Source organism: Octopus bimaculoides, chromosome 1 (assembly GCF_046866305.1).
Source record: "Octopus bimaculoides isolate indiv1 chromosome 1, ASM4686630v1, whole genome shotgun sequence".
Classification (NCBI taxonomy): Eukaryota; Metazoa; Mollusca; class Cephalopoda; order Octopoda; family Octopodidae; genus Octopus; species Octopus bimaculoides.
Window position 1 is genome coordinate 159,324,650 of NC_142928.1, and position 18,858 is coordinate 159,343,507.

The 18,858-nt window shown below is 34.5% G+C and overlaps 8 non-coding genes across 8 annotated transcripts; 6 read left to right on the forward strand and 2 right to left on the reverse strand.

Moving 5' to 3' along the window:
• Window positions 1–2,768: 2,768 nt before the first annotated feature.
• Window positions 2,769–2,881, forward strand: Trnal-caa (transfer RNA leucine (anticodon CAA)). Its single transcript has 2 exons — window positions 2,769–2,806; window positions 2,836–2,881. It is a non-coding gene; the product is annotated as a tRNA-Leu (tRNA).
• A 1,700-nt stretch (window positions 2,882–4,581) lies between these two features.
• Window positions 4,582–4,694, forward strand: Trnal-caa (transfer RNA leucine (anticodon CAA)). The gene is made up of 2 exons: window positions 4,582–4,619; window positions 4,649–4,694. It is a non-coding gene; the product is annotated as a tRNA-Leu (tRNA).
• A 938-nt stretch (window positions 4,695–5,632) lies between these two features.
• On the forward strand, window positions 5,633–5,745 carry Trnal-caa (transfer RNA leucine (anticodon CAA)). The gene is made up of 2 exons: window positions 5,633–5,670; window positions 5,700–5,745. It is a non-coding gene; the product is annotated as a tRNA-Leu (tRNA).
• Window positions 5,746–7,445: 1,700 nt separating this feature from the next.
• Trnal-caa (transfer RNA leucine (anticodon CAA)) lies at window positions 7,446–7,558 on the forward strand. Its single transcript has 2 exons — window positions 7,446–7,483; window positions 7,513–7,558. It is a non-coding gene; the product is annotated as a tRNA-Leu (tRNA).
• A 3,135-nt stretch (window positions 7,559–10,693) lies between these two features.
• On the reverse strand, window positions 10,694–10,806 carry Trnal-caa (transfer RNA leucine (anticodon CAA)). The gene is made up of 2 exons: window positions 10,769–10,806; window positions 10,694–10,739 (listed from the first exon to the last, which is right to left on the reverse strand). It is a non-coding gene; the product is annotated as a tRNA-Leu (tRNA).
• A 1,700-nt stretch (window positions 10,807–12,506) lies between these two features.
• On the reverse strand, window positions 12,507–12,619 carry Trnal-caa (transfer RNA leucine (anticodon CAA)). The gene is made up of 2 exons: window positions 12,582–12,619; window positions 12,507–12,552 (listed from the first exon to the last, which is right to left on the reverse strand). It is a non-coding gene; the product is annotated as a tRNA-Leu (tRNA).
• A 4,036-nt stretch (window positions 12,620–16,655) lies between these two features.
• Trnal-caa (transfer RNA leucine (anticodon CAA)) lies at window positions 16,656–16,768 on the forward strand. The gene is made up of 2 exons: window positions 16,656–16,693; window positions 16,723–16,768. It is a non-coding gene; the product is annotated as a tRNA-Leu (tRNA).
• A 1,700-nt stretch (window positions 16,769–18,468) lies between these two features.
• Trnal-caa (transfer RNA leucine (anticodon CAA)) lies at window positions 18,469–18,581 on the forward strand. Its single transcript has 2 exons — window positions 18,469–18,506; window positions 18,536–18,581. It is a non-coding gene; the product is annotated as a tRNA-Leu (tRNA).
• The last annotated feature ends 277 nt before the right edge of the window (window positions 18,582–18,858 follow it).

An 18,858-nucleotide genomic window follows, 5' to 3' on the forward strand; every position in this document is an offset into this window, starting at 1 on the left:
TTCATTAAACTCTTCCACATGTTTTCCGGCTCGCATATATTGTTATTTAAATTTTCTCTCAGTCTCGGTGCACTATGGTGATAAATGTCTTTTTATCTATCCTCATACATACTGACTCCAAATCCCTCTATATATGAGAAAACTAAAATATACTTTCAAGGTTATGTTTCCTCGTAAGGAAGAGATGAATCTATAAATGGGACGTATTAACTTTCCAGCAACTTCGATTCATTTAGAATCAACCATCTACTCTCAGCGAGACCTTAATTTTTGAATCGGTTCTCAATATTACACTGTGTAAGACGATTTTTGTCCTTGGGTAGGAACTGTTATTTCCAATTTGCTTACCCCTACAAAGGATGAAAAATGGCTAATATTACCTTCAAACTTTGCTTTTGTTACGTTTATTTAAATCCCAAAGAATCCTTCTCAACACGTGGCTATGATGCTCCCCCACTACTTCTGCTCATGATCAGGGATGCATATATTGTCAGCCACTAAGGGGCATGCTTAAGTTGTTAAGGCCAAGCAAATGACAAGCAAATCTGTTGTATTTAGCAGAATATAAGCTGTCACGTTACTTCTGCTTCAGCAGCTCAGCGCTGAATGTGTCTGAAATGTAATAGAAAATGGGTCAGTTTCAAAACATAGATGTCCAGATCACAAGAGAAATGCTTGAAGAGAATAGTAGTAATTTTCTTTAGATGTCTAGACAAGCAAATAGAAAATAACACTTACTGACCAAAGACAAAATAAATAAATAAATAAATAAAATAAAACAAGAGAATAAAAAAAAAATTTGTTGCGGTTGATATATATATATATATATTATTGGATCGAATATACGTTCGCCCTTTTCACAAATATATATTAGAATAGCAGAGATACCCGGCCTTGCTCTTGATTAAAATAGTTTATTATTGTTTTACTTGTTTCGGTATTATAAACCTGATTTCATTCGGGTCTACGCGGGCCACATGTTAAAAGATGAGGAATTTTGCCCTAGAGCAAAATCAAATTGAGCAAACTCAAGTTGCTATGCAAACACGCCATCACTTTTAACATAGGTGTGCAAATTTTCAGCCCAATCCCATCACATTTACTACACTTTTGCCAGCACAACTCCTTGTGAGACAACGTCCGTCCTTTTCACAAATATGTAGTAGACTTACAGAGATACCCGGCCTTGCTCGGGATTAAATTGGCATAGTTTTTCATTGTTTTACTTATTTGGTTACTATAACCCGATTTCATTCGGGTCTACACGGGCCACATATTAAAAAATGAGGAATTTTGCCCTAGAATCCACGCCTTTCAATTGAGCTAACTTAAAGTTGCCATGCAAACTCGCCAGCACTTTTGATATAGGTGTGCATATTTTCAGCTCAATCCGACCACATATGCACACATTGTATATATACATACGCATTAAATAGGTATATGTACATATATACGCATTATATATATATATATATATATATATGCACGTATTATATAGGCATATGTTTTCACATTATATATATATATATATATATATATAAAACCACAGCTTTTGAGATATAGATTTCTAACCTAGTCCAGTCGCTTCCTCGCCTCATTTTACATGTCCCTGTAAATTTTCACCGCAATTCATTGTTAGCGCTGATCATTTTCGACCAACGTACAAACATTTGACAGTAATTTACATAGGAAAACTTGGTGGTTAATTTGTTAATCACAAATTATATTTGATATTTGTTTGCATGTATCCTGTTTCGGTCTTTACATTCTATTTAGGATCTTTTTGGTTTGACGGGCAACACTTGTTTTCTTAACGAAACACCTTCAAACTTGGGATACTAGTAGAATGTCATATAAAACATCTTTTTCTCTTAGCCTTCTTAACAAAAATTACTTCTTAATAAGTTATTTCATGTTAAAGTTGTCGTATTTCTGTAATTTCAACCAATCACTAACGCCTATTCAGCTGAATACAGTTACTGCTCTTTTTATAAACAATAATTTTTACCGGTGTTAAGAGGGTTATTCCCTGTTTAATTATATCATTATTCCCTAGTAAGGGTTTAGGGTTTTAGGGTTAGGGTTCGGGTTTTAGAGTTAGGGCTAGGGTTTTAGGGTTAGGGTTGGAGTTAGGGTTAGGGTTATGGTTATGAGTTATAGGGTTTTAGGGTTAGGGTTAAGGTCATGGCAAAAATAATCATAACCCTAACCGTAATCCTAAAACTAACCCTAACTCTAAAACCCGAACCTTAACCCTAAAACCCTAAAGCTAAAACCAGTACAAACGCACGAACGCTGTCATAAATAACAGTGACAAACGAAATATATTCCGCTGATAGTTGTTGTTGACAACGGATAGATTTTGTTGACAAACAACGGCACTAATTTTATTCAAGGGAAAGGATCCCCTGACTCCGTTGTTTACATTCCATGGCGTAATTGTTTTCACCTCAATAGACGTCAGTGATTGGTTGAAATTACAGAAATACGACAATTTTTTACATGAAATAACTTCGAATGCAAAATTTTTTTATCTGTTCTATAACACAAAATATACAAGTATTCGAAGTTTGAAAGTGTTTCGGTACAAAAAACACTACATAAAAAAATGTTGCCTTTCAGACCAAAAAGATCCTCTATTTATATTATATGAACATGATGTCTGGAATAATAGTTCAAATATATATTCTATTGGTTAAAATATAGACAGTACAGTTGTGACATTGTCAAACACATTCCAATTAAAATTTATTGCGTAAATACCAGTTGTCAGGATGGCCGAGTGGTCTAAGGCGCCAGACCCAAGATATAATTCCTTAACCAGAACGTTGAGTATTCTGGTCCACGAATGTGGTCGTGGGTTCGAATCCCACTCTTGACAGCAATTACTTTTTATTGGTCTATTTTTCTCTTCTGAATATCTTCTGGGTCTTTTTGTTTTATATATTTACTTATTTATTTCTCTCTCAGTCTCATAAACTGTTTTCGTGAATATATTTCGCTTTCTGTTTTCGAATCGGCATTGTTTGACGTATTCGATGCCATATGGTGACAAAAGGAAGAAGCATGTCTCATAATTACATATATCTATGGTAATTTTTATCTCCTTTTTAACGTAAATGTATCACAGGAGCACCACAATACCGGAGTAATCACCGTGAGAAAGTCTCTTAGATATACGTCAAGTGCAGAATAACACAGAGATATCGGTAGCATATGAGAATTGTCAAGCGCCAACACGGCATGTTGACCAAATCTCTGTTACGATAAATATATACACTACTGTGTATTCAGCCACTGGTGTCGCTAATAGCCGACAGGCCGGCCCGTTAAACGTTAGATATTAGCGGCGGAAGCAGCATTATTACAGAATGGCAATCTTTATGTCCTACTTAACGCGGGTGTATTATAGGAGAGCCGTAATACAGCAAACAGTATTCACTCTGCGAGACTGATGAAATGTAAGTCACACTGAAATGACGTGATACAAGTGTTCGTTACCAGTGCTTGACAATTCTCGTCTGCTCTGGATATCGTTGTGTTTTTTATACACAAGACACATATACGAGAAACTTTCTCAACGTGAATACTATAGTAAATCCACGTTAAGTAGGATATAAATGTTGCTATTCGGTAATAATACTGCCACCGTTGCCAATATCTAATTTCCAAATATCTATCCCTACTTCAAATGTAACCATACTGAAATATACTTTCGAGATTATGATTCTCCGTAAAGAAGTGATGAGTCTATAAACAGAAGGATTACCTTTCTGATTTAGTTTAGTCTTACCAATTACGATTCATTTAGAATCAGTCATCTGCTATCACTGAGATAATGATTTTTGAATGGGTTAATTGTCTATCAAGTCGTTTTTTCTGAGTTTGCATTTCCCCATTTAAAGACGTTAGGCCAATTCAAGAGAAATTTATTTTGTAGTTTATTATTGTTTATATTTTGAATCACATATAGATGGAGGCACAGAAATCTTTTAAGTGCTTAGAGCCTCTATGGGTTTTAATCCGGCCTTGGGTATTATGGTTATGAAAGTTTAGAAAAGCAGGTAGATAATTATAGGAAGAAAAATGAGTTCTGAGAACGCTGTTAAATTCGTCAACAGAAAGTTACACTTTGATTTCCATCAACGTTATTGATGATCATTTTCGATTTTACGACAAATGCTGAAACGGTTCTAGCTTTAAAGGTACCGCGAAAGGCTTTTTTGGAAGCTCTACCTTCCGAGTTTTTTTACAGGGCTTGGAAAAACTGAAGGACCGCTGCAATAAGTGTGAAAATCTGAGAGGGGGATATGATGAATGTTATTTTTCATAATTGACACACCTGTATTTTCTTTTAATCAAAGCCATGGACTTTTAAGTACCACCTGGTAAATTAAGACGTGATAATAATTTGCATCGAAAAACTTAGTAGTTAATTTGCTAATCACAAATTGTATTTGATATTTGTTTACATGTCTGTGTCTCGCCATCTACATTCTATTTAAAGTACATGAACATGATATGCGGAATAGTAGTCCATCGAGCACATTTCAATTTTAATCTATTCCATTATCGTCAGTTGTCAGGATGGCCGAGTGGTCTAAGGCGCCAGACTCAAGGTATTATTCCTTAGCCAGAGCGTAGAGTATTCTGGTCCACGAATGTGGGCGTGGGTTCGAATCCCACTCCTGACAATCGCATTCTTTTATTATTTATTTTACTCTTCCACATATTTTCCGACTCTATTATGTAATTGATATATGTTTTTATTAATTTTCCTCTCAGTTTCATAAACTGTGAACGTAAATGTACTTTGTTCTCCCCGCTTTCGAATAGGTATTGTTTGATAGATTTGGTGCGTCAATGTGACAGAATGGAGAAACATTTCTTATAATTCAATATTTATCACTTTACATCCTGATTTCAGATATATATAGAAGCACTGTATGTAAGCATATATATATATATATATATGACAAAGTTATTTAAATAAATTTATTTCCCATAATAATTTTGCATCTCTATCATATATTAGTATAAAAGTTTACTAACAACTTGAAATTCGTTTCCTTTTTCACACTGTTTTCCCGATTGCATCATGTTTTCCGAATCCAAATTGACATTGGATGGCAGATCTGTGCAGAGTGTGAACAGGTTTTGTTTTATTAGATATATATTTTTACATACAGATTTCAAATCACATCATAAGTAGTCTTGATCTAGAACAGTTTTGAGGTTATAATCGCCAAGAAAGAACTACGTTAAGGGTACACGTGTCTGTGGAGTGCTCAGCCACTTGCACGTTAATTTCACGGGCAGGCTGTTCCGTGATTGGTTGAAATTACAGAAATACGACAATTTTTTACATGAAATAACTTCGAATGCAAAATTTTTTTATCTGTTCTATAACACAAAATATACAAGTATTCGAAGTTTGAAAGTGTTTCGGTACAAAAAACACTACATAAAAAAATGTTGCCTGTCAGACCAAAAAGATCCTCTATTTATATTATATGAACATGATGTCTGGAATAATAGTTCAAATATATATTCTATTGGTTAAAATATAGACAGTACAGTTGTGACATTGTCAAACACATTCCAATTAAAATTTATTGCGTAAGTACCAGTTGTCAGGATGGCCGAGTGGTCTAAGGCGCCAGACTCAAGATATACTTCCTTAACCAGAACGTTGAGTATTCTGGTCCACGAATGTGGTCGTGGGTTCGAATCCCACTCCTGACAGCAATTACTTTTTATTGGTCTATTTTTCACTTCTGGATATCTTCTGGGTCTTTTTGTTTTATATATTTACTTATTTATTTCTCTCTCAGTCTCATAAACTGTTTTCGTGAATATATTTCGCTTTCTGTTTTCGAATCGGCATTGTTTGACGTATTCGATGCCATATGGTGACAAAAGGAAGAAGCATGTCTCATAATTACATATATCTATGGTAATTTTTATCTCCTTTTTAACGTAAATGCATCACAGGAGCACCACAATACCGGAGTAATCACCGTGAGAAAGTCTCTTAGATATACGTCAAGTGCAGAATAACACAGAGATATCGGTAGCATATGAGAATTGTCAAGCGCCAACACGGCATGTTGACCAAATCTCTCTTACGATAAATATATACACTACTGTGTATTCAGCCACTGGTGTCGCTAATAGCCGACAGGCCGGCCCGTTAAACGTTAGATATTAGCGGCGGAAGCAGCATTATTACAGAATGGCAATCTTTATGTCCTACTTAACGCGGGTGTATTATAGGAGAGCCGTAATACAGCAAACAGTATTCACTCTGCGAGACTGATGAAATGTAAGTCACACTGAAATGACGTGATACAAGTGTTCGTTACCAGTGCTTGACAATTCTCGTCTGCTCTGGATATCGTTGTGTTTTTTATACACAAGACACATATACGAGAAACTTTCTCAACGTGAATACTATAGTAAATCCACGTTAAGTAGGATATAAATGTTGCTATTCGGTAATAATACTGCCACCGTTGCCAATATCTAATTTCCAAATATCTATCCTTACTTCAAATGTAACCATACTGAAATATACTTTCGAGATTATGATTCTCCGTAAAGAAGTGATGAGTCTATAAACAGAAGGATTACCTTTCTGATTTAATTTAGTCTTACCAATTACGATTCATTTAGAATCAGTCATCTGCTATCACTGAGATAATGATTTTTGAATGGGTTAATTGTCTATCAAGTCGTTTTTTCTGAGTTTGCATTTCCCCATTTAAAGACGTTAGGCCAATTCAAGAGAAATTTATTTTGTAGTTTATTATTGTTTATATTTTGAATCACATATAGATGGAGGCACAGAAATCTTTTAAGTGCTTAGAGCCTCTATGGGTTTTAATCCGGCCTTGGGTATTATGGTTATGAAAGTTTAGAAAAGCAGGTAGATAATTATAGGAAGAAAAATGAGTTCTGAGAACGCTGTTAAATTCGTCAACAGAAAGTTACACTTTGATTTCCATCAATGTTATTGATGATCATTTTCGATTTTACGACAGATGCTGAAACGTTTCTAGCATTAAAGGTACCGCGAAAGGCTTTTTTGGAAGCTCTACCTTCCGAGTTTTTTTACAGGGCTTGGAAAAACTGAAGGACCGCTGCAATAAGTGTGAAAATCTGAGAGGGGGATATGATGAATGTTATTTTTCATAATTGACACACCTGTATTTTCTTTTAATCAAAGCCATGGACTTTTAAGTACCACCTGGTAAATTAAGACGTGATAATAATTTGCATCGAAAAACTTAGTAGTTAATTTGCTAATCACAAATTGTATTTGATATTTGTTTACATGTCTGTGTCTCGCCATCTACATTCTATTTAAAGTACATGAACATGATATGCGGAATAGTAGTCCATCGAGCACATTTCAATTTAAATCTATTCCATTATCATCAGTTGTCAGGATGGCCGAGTGGTCTAAGGCGCCAGACTCAAGGTATTATTCCTTAACCAGAGCGTAGAGTATTCTGGTCCACGAATGTGGGCGTGGGTTCGAATCCCACTCCTGACAACCGCATTCTTTTATTATTTATTTTACTCTTCCACATATTTTCCGACTCTATTATGTAATTGATATATGTTTTTATTAATTTTCCTCTCAGTTTCATAAACTGTGAACGTAAATGTACTTTGTTCTCCCCGCTTTCGAATAGGTATTGTTTGATAGATTTGGTGCGTCAATGTGACAGAATGGAGAAACATTTCTTATAATTCAATATTTATCACTTTACATCCTGATTTCAGATATATATAGAAACACTGTATGTAAGCATATATATATATATGTATGACAAAGTTATTTAAATAAATTTATTTCCCATAATAATTTTGCATCTCTATCATATATTAGTATAAAAGTTTACTAACAACTTGAAATTCGTTTCCTTTTTCACACTGTTTTCCCGATTGCATCATGTTTTCCGAATCCAAATTGACATTGGATGGCAGATCTGTGCAGAGTGTGAACAGGTTTTGTTTTATTAGATATATATTTTTACATACAGATTTCAAATCACATCATAAGTAGTCTTGATCTAGAACAGTTTTGAGGTTATAATCGCCAAGAAAGAACTTAAAGGTCTAAAAGCAGAAAGATCTCCTTTTCGACCGAGTTGGATCTTGTCAGCTTCGATGCATTAGATGTTAAAATTAGTCATGTACTTTCGCCTTGCAAACTATAGTCTGCCAGTCGTTCATCATTGTTGCTTCTGACGTTGTTTATGCAAGAACACATCGGTGCTGTTATGTTTTAAAATGATCAAGATGGTATATTTTGCTGTATTAGATATCAATATGAAGAACCACACTCTACACAAACTCATATAGACAACGAAATTGTATTAAATAATTCAACATGTTACAGTTGTAATATTTTAATAAAATCTAAGGCGGCGAACTGGCAGAAACGTTAGCACGCCGGCCGAAATGCTTAGCGGTATTTCGTCTCTTTTACGTTCCGAGTTCAAATTTCCCCAAGGTCTACTTTGCCTTTCATCCTTTCGGAGTCGATAAATTAAGTACCAGTTGCGTACCGTAGTCGGTCTAATCTACTGGCTCCCTCCACTAAAATTTCGGGCCTTTTGTTTAGAGCAGAAAAGAATATTTTAACAAAATCTAAGGTGGCGAGCTGTCAGAATCGTTAGCACGCTGGACAAAATGCTTTGCGGCATTTAGCCCATCTTTACGCTCTGAGTTCAAATGCCACCAAGGTTGACTTTGCCTTTCATCCTTTCAGGATCAATAAAAGTTGAAGACGGATTGATGTAATAAACTTATTCCCTCCCCAATACCTGCTGCTCTAGTGCCAAAATTTGAAACCGATATTTCAGTAAAATCTTATAGAAATTAATACCTAACTTTGGAGAGGGAAACATGTGTTCCCAGTGTGATGTTATTATTCGCCTATCAAGAGAGAGATACTTGTTTTGATCTTTGTCAGTGTGATCATCATTTTCGACCTTAAGTTGTAGTGAAACAACGCTTAGCATTTAAGAAATTCATGTGAAAATCTTTGCTGTTATTTTGCTATTCACAATTTGAGTTTTGTATTTGTTTTTGTGTCCTTTATATTGACATTGACATTTTAATTAAATTCTAGAAATAAGAAATATACAAATGTTCTATATTAATTAATAGTACTGTAGGCTGGATATTCAATGTCTTTTGTTTGAACACAGCGAAGAGTAGCAATGGCATAGGTAAGTATTTTCCGCTTTATTTCGTCCATCGAATACCAGTTGTCCACGTGACCCGCCAGAGTGAAGGTGTAATTCCCTATCTAGAGCAAAGGGTATTCTGGTCCACGAACATGGGCGTGGGTTCGAGTTCCAGTTCCAACTTGTATTTTCCCATCTACGCATTCTCCACTTATTTGTATAAACTGACTAATTTCGTTTTCATTTTCACAAACTGTTCTCGTAAATGTATTTTTTGTTTTCCACTTTCGGATCGGTATATGCTCACAAATTCGGCAATATATGATAACAAAATAAAGATCATGTCTTATGATTAAATATTTATCTTTGTACTTCCTAACACCAAATCCCACTATGTGTAACCTTACTCCGTAGCTGGATCGTGTATCTCTATATTTAAATCTTATTCGTTAATGTATAATTTCTTTGTATTTCATGTCTAGTTAATTTTTGGCGATATTTTGCCATGTTAGAGGATTTATTTCAAAACGGGGGCACCAGTTTTCATTTATGTTTTATGTAGTGTTTTTGGTACCGAAAGACTTTCAAACTTCGTATACTTATCTATTTTGTGTTATAGAACAGAAAAAAAATTTTGTATTCGAATTTATTTCATGTAAAAAATTGTCTTATTTCGATAATTTCTACTAATCACTGACGTCTATTCAGTTGAAAACAGTTAGCGCTGTAACGGTGTATATTGTATTAATCCCCTAACCCTAACCCTAACCCTAACTAGACTGTTAACCCTAACCCTAACCCTAACCCTAACCCTAAAACTAACCCTAACTCTAGAATCCGAACTCTAAAATTGTTACACACATAGATACGCACAGCGTAATTTATTATACTCGGTCGAAAAGGAGATCTTTCTGCTTTTAGACCTTTAAGTTCTTTCTTGGCGATTATAACCTCAAAACTGTTCTAGATCAAGACTACTTATGATGTGATTTGAAATCTGTATGTAAAAATATATATCTAATAAAACAAAACCTGTTCACACTCTGCACAGATCTGCCATCCAATGTCAATTTGGATTCGGAAAACATGATGCAATCGGGAAAACAGTGTGAAAAAGGAAACGAATTTCAAGTTGTTAGTAAACTTTTATACTAATATATGATAGAGATGCAAAATTATTATGGGAAATAAATTTATTTAAATAACTTTGTCATATATATATATATATATGCTTACATACAGTGCTTCTATACATATCTGAAATCAGGATGTAAAGTGATAAATATTGAATTATAAGAAATGTTTCTCCATTCTGTCACATTGACGCACCAAATCTATCAAACAATACCTATTCGAAAGCGGGGAGAACAAAGTACATTTACGTTCACAGTTTATGAAACTGAGTGGAAAATTAATAAAAACATATATCAATTACATAATAGAGTCGGAAAATATGTGGAAGAGTAAAATAAATAATAAAAGAATGCGGTTGTCAGGAGTGGGATTCGAACCCACGCCCACATTCGTGGACCAGAATACTCTACGCTCTGGCTAAGGAATAATACCTTGAGTCTGGCGCCTTAGACCACTCGGCCATCCTGACAACTGATGATAATGGAATAGATTAAAATTGAAATGTGCTCGATGGACTACTATTCCGCATATCATGTTCATGTACTTTAAATAGAATGTAGATGGCGAGACACAGACATGTAAACAAATATCAAATACAATTTGTGATTAGCAAATTAACTACTAAGTTTTTCGATGCAAATTATTATCACGTCTTAATTTACCAGGTGGTACTTAAAAGTCCATGGCTTTGATTAAAAGAAAATACAGGTGTGTCAATTATGAAAAATAACATTCATCATATCCCCCTCTCAGATTTTCACACTTATTGCAGCGGTCCTTCAGTTTTTCCAAGCCCTGTAAAAAAACTCGGAAGGTAGAGCTTCCAAAAAAGCCTTTCGCGGTACCTTTAAAGCTAGAACCGTTTCAGCATTTGTCGTAAAATCGAAAATGATCATCAATAACGTTGATGGAAATCAAAGTGTAACTTTCTGTTGACGAATTTAACAGCGTTCTCAGAACTCATTTTTCTTCCTATAATTATCTACCTGCTTTTCTAAACTTTCATAACCATAATACCCAAGGCCGGATTAAAACCCATAGAGGCTCTAAGCACTTAAAAGATTTCTGTGCCTCCATCTATATGTGATTCAAAATATAAACAATAATAAACTACAAAATAAATTTCTCTTGAATTGGCCTAACGTCTTTAAATGGGGAAATGCAAACTCAGAAAAAACGACTTGATAGACAATTAACCCATTCAAAAATCATTATCTCAGTGATAGCAGATGACTGATTCTAAATGAATCGTAATTGGTAAGACTAAACTAAATCAGAAAGGTAATCCTTCTGTTTATAGACTCATCACTTCTTTACGGAGAATCATAATCTCGAAAGTATATTTCAGTATGGTTACATTTGAAGTAGGGATAGATATTTGGAAATTAGATATTGGCAACGGTGGCAGTATTATTACCGAATAGCAACATTTATATCCTACTTAACGTGGATTTACTATAGTATTCACGTTGAGAAAGTTTCTCGTATATGTGTCTTGTGTATAAAAAACACAACGATATCCAGAGCAGACGAGAATTGTCAAGCACTGGTAACGAACACTTGTATCACGTCATTTCAGTGTGACTTACATTTCATCAGTCTCGCAGAGTGAATACTGTTTGCTGTATTACGGCTCTCCTATAATACACCCGCGTTAAGTAGGACATAAAGATTGCCATTCTGTAATAATGCTGCTTCCGCCGCTAATATCTAACGTTTAACGGGCCGGCCTGTCGGCTATTAGCGACACCAGTGGCTGAATACACAGTAGTGTATATATTTATCGTAACAGAAATTTGGTCAACATGCCGTGTTGGCGCTTGACAATTCTCATATGCTACCGATATCTCTGTGTTATTCTGCACTTGACGTATATCTAAGAGACTTTCTCACGGTGATTACTCCGGTATTGTGGTGCTCCTGTGATACATTTACGTTAAAAAGGAGATAAAAATTACCATAGATATATGTAATTATGAGACATGCTTCTTCCTTTTGTCACCATATGGCATCGAATACGTCAAACAATGCCGATTCGAAAACAGAAAGCGAAATATATTCACGAAAACAGTTTATGAGACTGAGAGAGAAATAAATAAGTAAATATATAAAACAAAAAGACCCAGAAGATATCCAGAAGAGAAAAATAGACCAATAAAAAGTAATTGCTGTCAGGAGTGGGATTCGAACCCACGACCACATTCGTGGACCAGAATACTCAACGTTCTGGTTAAGGAGTTATATCTTGAGTCTGGCGCCTTAGACCACTCGGCCATCCTGACAACTGGTACCTACGCAATAAATTTTAATTGGAATGTGTTTGACAATGTCACAACTGTACTGTCTATATTTTAACCAATAGAATATATATTTGAACTATTATTCCAGACATCATGTTCATATAATATAAATAGAGGATCTTTTTGGTCTGACAGGCAACATTTTTTTATGTAGTGTTTTTTGTACCGAAACACTTTCAAACTTCGAATACTTGTATATTTTGTGTTATAGAACAGATAAAAAAATTTTGCATTCGAAGTTATTTCATGTAAAAAATTGTCGTATTTCTGTAATTTCAACCAATCACTGACGTCTATTGAGGTGAAAACAATTACGCCATGGAATGTAAACAACGGTGTCAGGGGATCCTTTCCCTTGAATTAAATTATATATATATATATATATATATATATATATATATATATATATATATATATATATATATATATATATATATATATATATATATATATATAATGCATATATATGTACATATACGTATTTAATGCGTATGTATATATACAATGTGTGCATATGTGGTCGGATTGAGCTGAAAATATGCACACCTATATCAAAGTGCTGGCGAGTTTGCATGGCAACTTTAAGTTAGCTCAATTGAAAGGCGTGGATTCTAGGGCAAAATTCCTCATTTTTTAATATGTGGCCCGTGTAGACCCGAATGAAATCGGGTTATAGTAACCAAATAAGTAAGACAATGAAAAACTATGCCAATTTAATCCCGAGCAAGGCCGGGTATCTCTGTAAGTCTACTACTTATTTGTGAAAAGGACGGACGTTGTCTCACAAGGAGTTGTGCTGGCAAAAGTGTAGTAAATGTGATGGGATTGGGCTGAAAATTTGCACACCTATGTCAAAAGTGATAGCGTGTTTGCATAGCAACTTGAGTTTGCTCAATTTGATTTTGCTCTAGGGCAAAATTCCTCATCTTTTAACATGTGGCCCGCGTAGACCCGAATGAAATCGGGTTTATAATACCGAAACAAGTAAAACAATAATAAACTATTTTAATCAAGAGCAAGGCCGGGTATCTCTGCTATTCTAATATATATTTGTGAAAAGGGCGAACGTATATTCGATCCAATAATATATATATATATATATATATATATATATATATATATATATATATATATATATATATATATATATATATATATATATATATCAACCGCAACAATTTTTTTTTATTTTTATTCTCTTGTTTTATTTTATTTATTTATTTATTTATTTATTTATTTATTTTGTCTTTGGTCAGTAAGTGTTATTTTCTATTTGCTTATCTAGACATCTAAAGAAAATTACTACTATTCTCTTCAAGCATTTCTCTTGTGATCTGGACATCTATGTTTTGAAACTGACCCATTTTCTATTACATTTCAGACACATTCAGCGCTGAGCTGCTGAAGCAGAAGTATCGTGACAGCTTATATTCTGCTCAATACAACAGATTTGCTTGTCATTTGCTTGGCCTTAACAACTTAAGCATGCCCCTTAGTGGCTGACAATATATGCATCCCTGATCATGAGCAGAAGTAGTGGGGGAGCATCATAGCCACGTGTTGAGAAGGATTCTTTGGGATTTAAATAAACGTAACAAAAGCAAAGTTTGAAGGTAATATTAGCCATTTTTCATCCTTTGTAGGGGTAAGCAAATTGGAAATAACAGTTCCTACCCAAGGACAAAAATCGTCTTACACAGTGTAATATTGAGAACCGATTCAAAAATTAAGGTCTCGCTGAGAGTAGATGGTTGATTCTAAATGAATCGAAGTTGCTGGAAAGTTAATACGTCCCATTTATAGATTTATCTCTTCCTTACGAGGAAACATAACCTTGAAAGTATATTTTAGTTTTCTCATATATAGAGCGATTTGGAGTCAGTATGTATGAGGATAGATAAAAAGACATTTATCACCATAGTGCACCGAGACTGAGAGAAAATTTAAATAACAATATATGCGAGCCGGAAAACATGTGGAAGAGTTTAATGAAGAAATAGCTATCGAGAGTGGGATTCGCACCAACGCCCAAGTTCGTGAACCAGAATATCCTATATTCATGGTTAGGTAATTACTCTTTGAGTCTGGAATCTTAGACCACTCGGCCATACTGGCAATAGACGATAACGACATAAATTTTAATTGTAATGTGTTTAACAATGTTACTGGCGTACTTTCTATATTTTAAACATTAAAAATATATATTTGGACTACTATTCCAGATATCATGTTTACATACTATAAATAGAATGTAGATAGCGAGACAGGATACATGCAAACAAATATCAAATATAACTTGTGATTAACAAATTAACCACCGAGTTTTCCAATGTAAATTATTATCAAGTCCCGTACGTTGGTTAGCAATAAGGTAAAGTCGAAACAATGACAGAAATCAAAATGTATCTTTCTACTGACTAACAAATATTCTACCAACAACATCGTACTGAGAACACGTTAACTACTCACAAATTAAATATAAATTTGAATTTTTTCTACACTTTCACCACCAAAAGACGCTAATGTTTTTCATGGAATTTCCACATATCTTTCTGTCTATTGTAGATTTTCGTTTCTCTTATTGGTGTCTAACATAGTAAAATATTCCGTATTACTTCTATGTCTACCAAAAAAAAATGATAGAATACGTAAAGAATTATGACTTAACGAATGATGTTTAAATAAAATCAATAAAGATCTAATGACGGAATTTTTGTGCAGGGAAAAACCGGCGCAAATTCTCTTCAGCCACATTCTATTATTGTTTTGTAAATGTGAAACCACAGTAGACAAAACATCGCAAAACGTTTGGGGTATTTACAAAAACTACGAAATAATACAGAAAATTCCCAAGAAACAGGGAGGTTATCCGTGGAAAGAAAAACCTACGAAAAGACCACGGTAACCTCTGTCATTTTAATGTCACAAATTACATTACACACTTTTATTTACGAAAGGAAAAAAAAAAAAGTAACTCTCTAGGTTTACCGTTTTATAGAATCATGATCAAGGTGGCTTCGTCATTTATACGTGCCATTCTTGCTACATGTATCCATCTTTTTTCGAAACAGTTGCTAGACAACACTTGCCTCTCTACTCTCACCTTCCTTTTCAAGTGATACTTGAAAAAGTTGATGAGAGATTGACCAGAGAGGAAAGTGTTTGTCTCTAATCCTTTCAGACGCGTCCACCAGATACATTCTTTCGCCATAGCCACAAGTACTTAACAAAAATTACTTCTTAATAAGTTATTTCATGTTAAAGTTGTCGTATTTCTGTAATTTCAACCAATCACTAACGCCTATTCAGCTGAATACAGTTACTGCTCTTTTTATAAACAATAATTTTTACCGGTGTTAAGAGTGTTATTCCCTGTTTAATTATATCATTATTCCCTAGTAAGGGTTTAGGGTTTTAGGGTTAGGGTTAAGGTCATGGCAAAAATAATCATAACCCTAACCGTAATCCTAAAACTAACCCTAACTCTAAAACCAGAACCTTAACCCTAAAACACTAAAGCTAAAATCAGTACAAACGCACGAACGATGTCATAAATAACAGTGACAAACGAAATATATTCCGCTGATAGTTGTTGTTGGCAACGGATAGTTTTTGTTGACAAACAACGGCACTAATTTTATTCAAGGGAAAGGATCCCCTGACAACGTTGTTTACATTCCATGGCGTAATTGTTTTCACCTCAATAGACGTCAGTGATTGGTTGAAATTACAGAAATACGACAATTTTTTACATGAAATAACTTCGAATGTAAAATTTTTTTATCTGTTCTATAACACAAAATATACAAGTATTCGAAGTTTGAAAGTGTTTCGGTACAAAAAACACTACATAAAAAAATGTTGCCTGTCAGACCAAAAAGATCCTCTATTTATATTATATGAACATGATGTCTGGAATAATAGTTCAAATATATATTCTATTGGTTAAAATATAGACAGTACAGTTGTGACATTGTCAAACACATTCCAATTAAAATTTATTGCGTAGGTACCAGTTGTCAGGATGGCCGAGTGGTCTAAGGCGCCAGACTCAAGATATAATTCCTTAACCAGAACGTTGAGTATTCTGGTCCACGAATGTGGTCGTGGGTTCGAATCCCACTCCTGACAGCAATTTCTTTTTATTGGTCTATTTTTCTCTTCTGGATATCTTCTGGGTCTTTTTGTTTTATATATTTACTTATTTATTTCTCTCTCAGTCTCATAAACTGTTTTCGTGAATATATTTCGCTTTCTGTTTTCGAATCGGCATTGTTTGACGTATTCGATGCCATATGGTGACAAAAGGAAGAAGCATGTCTCATAATTACATATATCTATGGTAATTTTTGTCTCCTTTTTAACGTAAATGTATCACAGGAGCACCACAATACCGGAGTAATCACCGTGAGAAAGTCTCTTAGATATACGTCAAGTGCAGAATAACACAGAGATATCGGTAGCATATGAGAATTGTCAAGCGCCAACACGGCATGTTGACCAAATCTCTCTTACGATAAATATATACACTACTGTGTATTCAGCCACTGGTGTCGCTAATAGCCGACAGGCCGGCCCGTTAAACGTTAGATATTAGCGGCGGAAGCAGCATTATTACAGAATGGCAATCTTTATGTCCTACTTAACGCGGGTGTATTATAGGAGAGCCGTAATACAGCAAACAGTATTCACTCTGCGAGACTGATGAAATGTAAGTCACACTGAAATGACGTGATACAAGTGTTCGTTACCAGTGCTTGACAATTCTCGTCTGCTCTGGATATCGTTGTGTTTTTTATACACAAGACACATATACGAGAAACTTTCTCAACGTGAATACTATAGTAAATCCACGTTAAGTAGGATATAAATGTTGCTATTCGGTAATAATACTGCCACCGTTGCCAATATCTAATTTCCAAATATCTATCCTTACTTCAAATGTAACCATACTGAAATATACTTTCGAGATTATGATTCTCCGTAAAGAAGTGATGAGTCTATAAACAGAAGGATTACCTTTCTGATTTAATTTAGTCTTACCAATTACGATTCATTTAGAATCAGTCATCTGCTATCACTGAGATAATGATTTTTGAATGGGTTAATTGTCTATCAAGTCGTTTTTTCTGAGTTTGCATTTCCCCATTTAAAGACGTTAGGCCAATTCAAGAGAAATTTATTTTGTAGTTTATTATTGTTTATATTTTGAATCACATATAGATGGAGGCACAGAAATCTTTTAAGTGCTTAGAGCCTCTATGGGTTTTAATCCGGCCTTGGGTATTATGGTTATGAAAGTTTAGAAAAGCAGGTAGATAATTATAGGAAGAAAAATGAGTTCTGAGAACGCTGTTAAATTCGTCAACAGAAAGTTACACTTTGATTTCCATCAATGTTATTGATGATCATTTTCGATTTTACGACAGATGCTGAAACGTTTCTAGCATTAAAGGTACCGTGAAAGGCTTTTTTGGAAGCTCTACCTTCCGAGTTTTTTTACAGGGCTTGGAAAAACTGAAGGACCGCTGCAATAAGTGTGAAAATCTGAGAGGGGGATATGATGAATGTTATTTTTCATAATTGACACACCTGTATTTTCTTTTAATCAAAGCCATGGACTTTTAAGTACCACCTGGTAAATTAAGACGTGATAATAATTTGCATCGAAAAACTTAGTAGTTAATTTGCTAATCACAAATTGTATTTGATATTTGTTTACATGTCTGTGTCTCGCCATCTACATTCTATTTAAAGTACATGAACATGATATGCGGAATAGTAGTCCATCGAGCACATTTCAATTTAAATCTATTCCATTATCATCAGTTGTCAGGATGGCCGAGTGGTCTAAGGCGCCAGACTCAAGGTATTATTCCTTAACCAGAGCGTAGAGTATTCTGTTCCACGAATGTGGGCGTGGGTTCGAATCCCACTCCTGACAACCGCATTCTTTTATTATTTATTTTACTCTTCCACATATTTTCCGACTCTATTATGTAATTGATATATGTTTTTATTAATTTTCCTCTCAGTTTCATAAACTGTGAACGTAAATGTACTTTGTTCTCCCCGCTTTCGAATAGGTATTGTTTGATAGATTTGGTGCGTCAATGTGACAGAATGGAGAAACATTTCTTATAATTGAATATTTATCACTTTACATCCTGATTTCAGATATATATAGAAACACTGTATGTAAGAATATATATATATGTATG